The sequence below is a fragment of the Plectrocnemia conspersa genome, unplaced genomic scaffold, assembly GCF_051122295.1.
Source record: "Plectrocnemia conspersa isolate PC_06_02 unplaced genomic scaffold, ASM5112229v1 ptg000005l, whole genome shotgun sequence".
Classification (NCBI taxonomy): Eukaryota; Metazoa; Arthropoda; class Insecta; order Trichoptera; family Polycentropodidae; genus Plectrocnemia; species Plectrocnemia conspersa.
In genome coordinates this window covers 11,137,395-11,146,751 of record NW_028277169.1, presented here as the reverse complement: position 1 = coordinate 11,146,751, position 9,357 = coordinate 11,137,395, and positions in this window count along the sequence as shown.

Below are 9,357 nucleotides of genomic sequence, written 5' to 3'. Positions count from 1 at the left end.
ACCGCTTATGGTCATTTTCTTGTAGAACCTACCTTTTGCCAAGAGCTTACATCCGTCGGCACGTTATTTAAGATGCTTCATATGCTTCAAAAAAAATAATATAAATACACAAAGACTCATGTATATATGTTATACACATATAAACATTAATTATAATTAAATTTTGATAAAAAATATAAATCATACTTAAGCGTATTTTTAAATGAAGGCAACATTTCAGAGAATATAATAAATGCAACATAAAATGTCATATGTAACTTTTTAAAGGTGAACATCAATCAAAAAGTTCCAACCTTTATTTACTGTTAAAGACTGACCTTGCTTATTATAATATTTAAAGCGAAAGTTCATTTAAAAAACCTAATAGAAAAATAGAAATATCTACAATTAAAATAGCAGTAAGCATTGCTTTTTAATATCAAAATAATTATTGTATTTATGTTATATTTAATAGCTTAAACGCTTGTACTTGAAAAAAGCACATAATATAAAGTTGTGTACAAAATCGGCGATTTGTATGCGCATTTTTCATCCACGTCTTATTCGCGGCTTATTATGTCCAATTTTTTTCTCCTGCGCCCTCCTTGTTTACGCATTAAATTAATGCGTTTATTTTAATAAAATTCTATATGATATACGAGTGAAACAGCTGTATTTTTCTCTCGCGCACAATATCTGTAGGTCCTTTTGTTCGGACTCCGGAGGCAGACACTTTGACGGAAGGTTTTCCGAGACGACGCCCACAACCTCGATTTGACTTCTTCTTTACCGCTCTAGAGGACATGCAACAAAGTAGGAAAGTTATATTTACTGCAACGTTCGCTTCGAACCGACGATTTGGGTACACCGAGAGCAAGCGATATCGGTTCATGTTTGATTTTTTATTATATAATCCATGAAATGTTTCGATATATTTAAATAATACACCTGCTGCTTCTAAAATATACTCACCTAAGACATTTTTGAAGTTCTGTAATCGTAGTATAACAGTCAAATCAATCTATTAAATATAAAAATTTATTAGTTGAATCAATACATTTTTGATCAAAAAATGTATATAAAACCATATGATGACATTTAAAAGTATTCCTAAAATTATTTTAATACGCCACAATATAAGTTACATTAAACTGGTGGGCTTGAGAAAAAGTCCATAGTGTCATATATATATAGTATATAAATTTATATATGCCACCATGAAAAAATATTGAAGAATCGAATCACATTTATTATTTCAAATATAAATTTACTAAAAACACAAATATTTTAGTGACGTTAAGTAGTCAAGCGAAGTGTAGTTTTTTTATAGAAAAATAATGATTGATTATGATTGTATTAGATATTAAAATTGCCACTAAAATTATCACAAAATATAAAGTAGAAGTTAAACCAAATTAGTTATTATTAATATATATTTAAAATAAATAATAAGATTGCCATTTTATTAGATGTATAAAAATTATCGTTGTTTATCCAAATACCAATTTTTTTCCTTAATAATACAATGGCATTCAAAAGTATCACAGGATATTTAGTGAAATTAGGGATTCGAAGCAAATTTTGCTTTTTTTATTAAAAAAAAAATTATACTCAAAGCGATTGTTTAATATATTATTAAAATATGAATAAATATATTCTTTTAAATTTTAAAGTGGCTTCAAAAAAAATTACAAAATATTATATTACGTGACGTAAATATTGAATTTTGCATTTGTATTCATATAAAAATATTAAGACATTAACAGACACTATAATATTATATTATTAACACTATGATGGCATTCAAAAGTATCACTAAACATTAATAAAGATCAAAAATTTAACTAAATCTAAAATAAATTGTATTAAATTTACTAAACTATAAAAAACTATTGAAAAAAAGATCTATTTAAAAATGGCATTTAAAAATAGCTTAAAAATCATGAATTTTTTTTATTAAAAAAAATAATTTTAGATTGCTTCTGTTTTATTTAGAACAGTATTTGAAAGTACCCCGCATAAGTCGAACCAAAATATTATCAGAAAATCAAATGTTAATGTTCTTAAGATGGCATTTAAAAATACCCCCAAAAGTTTAACAGTACATTTGAAAAAGTTGAAAAATCGAATTAAATATGGATTTTTAAAGAATATCATCAGAAGTAATAAAGATTTTTAAAGCATACCTATTTTACTAATAATCTTATGGTCGTTTTTTAAAAGTTGCCCCAAAAAATATAATATAGTTGAAGAGTTTAACATTTTTTTTAATAGAAAATAATGAACAACTATAAGATAAAAATGTAATTAAAGTTTTTTAAAACATTACTAAGCATAATTATTATAATATTAATCTCATGGTGGCATTTAAAAGTAGCTTTAAAAGTATAACAGTACATTTAATAAACTAAAACCATTTAAAACAGTTTAATTAAAATTATATAAAAGATTCTTAAAACTTTAGTAATCATAAATGATACAATAATAATTTAATAGTAACCTTTAAAAGTAGCCCACAAAGTAAACCAGAACATTTAATAAAGTCAAAGAATCGAATCAAAATTATTTTTTTATTAGAATATTCCAAAGACAATAATATTGAACGTATATTAAGGGTTTTTAAACCTTAAAAAGTATAACTATTACAATAATAATTTATCGATGCAATTTTAAATTAGCTTTAAAAGTATAACATTAGGTACAATTAAAGAAAGTTGAATATTCGAATCCAATATAGTGTTTTTTTGATAGAAAATTATGATTTAAATTGTAGTAAATATTCTTAACACATTAACTTGTATAACTACTATATTAATATTTCAATGGTTACATTTAAAATTAGCTTCAAAAATAACAGTATATAATACAGTTAAAGAATCAAACAAAACTTAGTTTTTTTTATATTTTAAATAATAGAGAACTATAGTAAAGAAATTGTATTAAATATTCCTGAAAAGAAAAAAATGTTAATAAAAACATTAAATTTTGTAAATTTAATAGTAAAACTTATAGTTTCCATATTGTACATACATATCCTTGAAATACGATAAAACAGACAAACAACAATACTATATAATCAATACAATGCCTTTATAAAGTAACACATTCATAATCAAATCTCTTATTTTTTAATATTAATTAGATTTTAGCAAATATTACTCAAACATTAACAAACATCACTATTACTATTTCATAAGTTTAAATAAGGTAAAGGTGTTTCTATCAACGATAGTTCTATAAAAATAATATTGTCAATCATTCAATACATTTTTGTATATGTCACAAGATAAAATCATAAAATTATGTAATTGAGGTATTAGAGTAAAAAAATAAATTATTAACAAATAACTAAATTTGTAAAAAGACAGCTTACTAAAGCTTTCTACCATATGATCATTTAATACTTACAATGATTCATTCCCATATTTTGGTGTTAATTTTGGATATTTGATATCCACAATACTTACGTTTTATCATCTTCCCGAGTAACATCTTCATTTTAACTGCATATGTGTTATCCCAAAGCATCTATTGCTCCTCCTCAGGTTGCCTCGCATCGAAAGATCCCGATCTTCATCCAAAATTTGACGAGGGTCTTCTACCTGCCTTACCTTGTTGCTCTTCAGGTGGCCATCGTGTTGTTTCGTTCGTGTGTGTATTATAAAAAAAATATAATAGGCGACGTGAAATGTAATGTGATAGGTGTGTGTGGAGTGGGCAGAGTCGGCGTGACAGAGTGATGGAACGGCGGGCGGGGCGCCGGCGACCAGGGGCGGAGTCCCCGGGGCGCCTGCCCTAATCGCGATGGCCCCCACGAAGCGGGAAATAAGCTTATTTTGAATGACAGCTCATGGATTTAGAGATGATTTTTAATTAAAATATAGATTATAAAAGGATTAGGTGTAATGTATATGTATAAAATAAATATTTTGCCTAAATTAACTTGTTTTTTTTTATGTGTGTGAACAATTTGTAAAACACAAATGTTTATATTTGCAATGTGTGGCTATGTGTGTATACAACTAAATAAACATTCAACAGGTGTTGGTAAAGAATAAGTATTATATTCACTATTAAAAATATTATTTTTGTGTAACGTATATTTTTTATTAATAGTTGTATTGGTATTAAATATTTTAAAATATTTCAGTATGTATGTGAAAATAAATTTAATTGTAGAATTTAATATTTAATTAAATATTAATTTTTAATCTTTGTTTATAAAATATATTTCATATTATTTAACTAATTTCCTCCTAGCACTAGTCGAAAAAATCAGATAGAATTTTCTATACAAAATAATATTTTATTTTTCATTTAATCTTATTTGTAAATATACTAAAGAATATTTTTGAATTCTCTTTCGCCATTTTGTTTTAAAGTGCCGGATCGGACAAAACCTAACTTATTTTTAGAAAATATCAGTGATATGATTTTTTCTAAAATAATATTATTAAAAAATGGTACATATATTTAATATATTTTATATACTAATATACATATGATTTTCTAGTAATAGTTTAATAAGCACTGGATTGATTTTATAGACAGTTGTGAGATGAAACTATAGTGAAGGCAGCAATTTTCGTTTAAAAATATAGTAAAAATAAAGTAAAACGTCTTTGCGAAATGCTGCAAATATTGAGAATAGAATTTTGCCTAAATTTAATCTGTGAAAGAACGCTTTTGTATGTAACAAAAAATGGTCAGAATATTTTTTTCATACTTTTGTTAAACGCTTATTTAAAAACAAAAGTGCATAATGATTTTGGTGAAGTGTTGCAAGCGTGAAGGCATTTGTTTGGTTGCTCTAAAATTGTTAGTCAAGGTTTAGTTTATTCATGGTGAGATGAGTGTATTTTAATTAAATGATACTAATATTTTTTCATTTTATTATGAAAGTTAATAAAATCAGATTTGATCTTATCCTAAGTGATATAAAATAAATTAGTAATATAAAAACATTTAGTTGAAGTGACTATAAGGTCTAAGTTAATAAAAATTCGTCATCTAAACAAGATACTCGAATCAAAGCTGATTTTATTTTATTTCATATTAAGTAAAACAAATCTGAGTCTTACCAAAACGTAACAAGGATATTTATACTTCAATTAAAATACACTAGTTCTTTAGAGCATTTAAGGTACTCTTTCAAGTATTGCAAATCATAAAAAAATTTTTATTGATTACCTAAATAATACTATATTCAAGCTAATCAATATTGAATTGTCTGATGTAACCCAAAAATTGATTTTTTGATTATAAATAGTGACGAGAGAGATATTGATTTATTTACTGTGATTTCCAAATAAATACTTTGTTAGTATTAATTTTGTGACTCTTTACTGAATGCCAAAAAATGGTAATTGTAAAACATGTAAGTGGATCGATCTCTTTTGTGAATAATAATAAGTCAAAAATAAATATTTGGGTTACATCTGATTTTTAACATTTACTTAATACATTTGGATTAGCAGAATCAAGTTACTAGCTCTACATGTCTTTATTTTCATGGTAAATTATAGGGGTGTAACCTAAATATTGGATTTTTTGACTGCATTAATCCAAATGTATTCAGTAAATTCAAGAAGTCAACTAGATAACTAAGAGCTTATTTTTTATTCATTATTTTGGCAATCAAGTGTAATAAGCGTGTTGAAACTGACGCAATTATTGCTCATTTTTAAAGCCATTCGTTCTAAACTTAATTTAGAAATGAGTGTTAACTATTTCAGAAATATTGATAAGGAAGTAAGAGGTAGCAGTAGTTAGGTTAAAACCATCTAATTTACCTTGCAAGTAACACGTATAATATATACAATTTCACTACTCTTTTCTATAGTTTTATAATAAATGTGAATGTTATTAAGTTATTTAGTGATCAGTTATAATTAGGGTAAAAATATTTTTTATATTACATACGTTACTTTTAAAAGCGCTTATCAAATCTTTTGTGAATGACCAAATATTGGTGACAGTTAAACATCTATATCTTAATTAATGTTGTTGTCAACTGAGAAATTGTATAAGTGTTAAAATGTTTAATTTATTGTTCCTAATTTATTCAATAAAGCGTGTCAAGTAGCTATATTTTATAATTGCGTTTCAGCAAGACACGTTTTAACTATCTTTAAATACGTTAAATAAAATTTAGTAGTTATATAAATAAAATATTATTAATTACAAAATTTTGTATTTAACTATGCATTTAAAAGTAACCGGTAAATACGCAAAATCTGAATTTTAATTACACTGTTATTAAAATATATTTTTTATTCCACGATTTATGACATAGCAAGAGAGTATAATCTTGTATTAGTATCACCACAAATGTAACTATCATACAATATTTTATGTAATGGTTGTTATTTAATATTTAATTTAATTTAATGGCCTCGTATTAATATAAACAAAGGTTTGCTATGAATGAGTTAGATATTTATTATATGAGAGAAATTAATCAAAACTATTTAGAAATCTATTCCATTATATATAATGTACAATTTGATCAAAATCTAGCTCATTTTAATCAAATCATCTAAATATAGTCGTAACAAGATTCCCATTATAACTATACTCATTGTAATAATGATGATTTGATTTGTGATATTTTTAATTTAAAGTATTATTTCATTCAGTCCACACTCCTGACCTTGCATTGTATTTTTTAAATGTCTAATTTCGTTATAATTAAGCCGTAAATCACGCGGCGCGTATAAAAACGACGCTTTTCAAACGCGACGCGTCACATTGTTGGTAACATAAATAATTATTAAAGAACGAAACGGGCGTCGAAATGATAGATGATGCATGAAACGCGATATTGAATCAAATAAATCACAATTATACAAATTATATCATCGTTCATTCGCACACACGTGCTACGTACGCCATATAAACACACGAGGTCCCGTGTCATATCTAAGGGGACAAAGGGCCGCCAAATAAAAACATGCGATTCCGGCGGACACTAAAAAAAGGTTGAATGAATAGAGAAGACCACTGTGTGCGAATATGTATGATATATGAAAGTGTTAATGGTGTGAAAGAGAGAGATACCGGCCGCGATGAAATGTTATTGATTTATGGACGGGGAGAGCTTTCGTTTTCCATAAAGCTTCCTCTGCAAAAGCTCGCCCCCGTCCCCGTCCGACTACCACCCCGAAAGCATACAACGAAACCCGGCTCCGAAATGCGAGACTAACTTTCGGTTCGCCAATCTATTTGTACATATGTATGTATACATACACTCGCGCACAAACACAAATCCGGACCGGTGGAATTCGGTGGAAATTGAAAATGACACGTGGATAAGTAATGGCGGCCGTGTGTCAAAACATTGCGCGTTGGATGCGATAAGATGAACTTTGATGCTTTTGGACTTGTGGAACATGGAGGATTAGGATTTGAATAAAAATCTACAAGTTTTTGTGTTAAAACAAGACAAACTAATCATTTTAGAGCAGCCGAATATCATGGTAAAAAAATAATTTCTTCTAATATTAAATACCTACAAAAATATCTACCTTGTTATTTTACAATACTTATTTCGAAAATACACATTCACGAGCTTCTTTTAGATGCGCAATTTTTAAATTAAAATTAAAATTAAATAATGATTTCATGGTATGATTATTTTATGTATTTTAAATTATCTTAAAATAAAAATGGCATTTAAAATATTTTAATTTAAATTTTAAAATCAAATTGGTATGCACAAAAATATTTACAGGCTAGTTTAAGTGCCCTGCTTATTATTTTACAACATAACAATAAATTAACTTGTAAATCTTTCAGCAAAATTTAATAAAAAGTATTACTAATCAAATGTAAGAAATATGTTTCATAGGCAACCTGTAAATTAACTTTTTATATTTAAGGAAAGCTTTTAAAACATATTTTATATTTTTTCTGTAGCATTAATGCACTAAAAAATTATCTTCTAAGTATTTTAAATAATCGATACTAATAAATGGCACACGAAAAATTTTTTTACTAATAAATTGAAAGAGTTCTTAAAAATGAGCTATTAATATTTTAAGAAAGCTTATAAAATTTATACGATTTTTGTAGTAAACCAATTTTACATTGTTCATACACTAAAAAGAAGATAGAAATATTGCTAAAGTTTCATAGAAAATACAAAAACTAGTACTAATAAATTGTGAGATGCATATTTGTTAGTGAACTTGCTAATTGGCATTTCACATTTAAAGAAATTAAAGAAATGTTTTAATTTAATTTTACACTGCTCCTGTAGCATTGATTTTATACACTAAAAGTAGATAAAAATAATTATAAAATTTGCGAAATACAAATAACAATAAATTATCTTCTAAATATTTTATAAAATTAGTAAATACCATACTAAAAAAGTTATAATAATATAATAAATTGCAAAATATATTTTACAGGCTACTTGTAAATAAGCCTTTTACAAGTAGCTTATAATAAAGCTATAAAAAATGCTAAAATTTGTATGGTGAACTAATTTTACATTGAATTTTAGAATATTTATTTATTTTTTATACTAAAAAGTAAATAGAAATAATTATAAAATTTCGCAGAAAATTTAATCAATTATTTTTAAAATATTTTTAAACTGTTCCTGTAGCAAATATTTTGTATAATAAAAAAAACTATAAATTATTTTCTAAATATTTAATTTAAAGTAGTAAAACCGTACTAGAAAAGTTGTAATAATGAATTACAAAATATATATTTCATTGTAAAAAAGTCATTAACTTTAAAAGAAAGCTTTAAAAAATAATAAAATTTGTATGGTAAACTAATTTTATATTATTTTGTATAACATTTATTTATTTTTTATACTAAAAAGTAAATAGAAATAATTATAAAATTTCGCGAAAAATACAAAAATCAATCAATTATTATTTAAATATTTTTTCAGATATAATAAATTAATTTTAAACTTTTCTTGTAGCAAAAATTATGTACAGTAAAAAAGTTCTAAAATTTGAGGAATACAAAAAATAATAAATTTCCTATCAAATATTTTATTTAAACTAGTGAATACTACACTAAAAAATTTGTATATACTAATAAATTGTTTTATACTGTTTTAAATATTTTACTTGTAAATTACCCTTTTATCTCTAAGAAAAGATAATAAAAATTTTATAATTTATATAGTATACTAATTTTACACTGTTCCTGAAGAAAAGATTTTGTACACTAAAAAGTAGATAGAAATAATTATAAAAATTTGGCGAAAATACATAAAACAAATATCTTTAAAATATTTTATCAAAACTAATAAATTCTTAACTAAAAGAAAAAATTACAATAGGCTACATGGAAATTAGGCTTTCACTTTTTATATAAGATAGTACAACTTTTAACAAGAAATTGTACTAC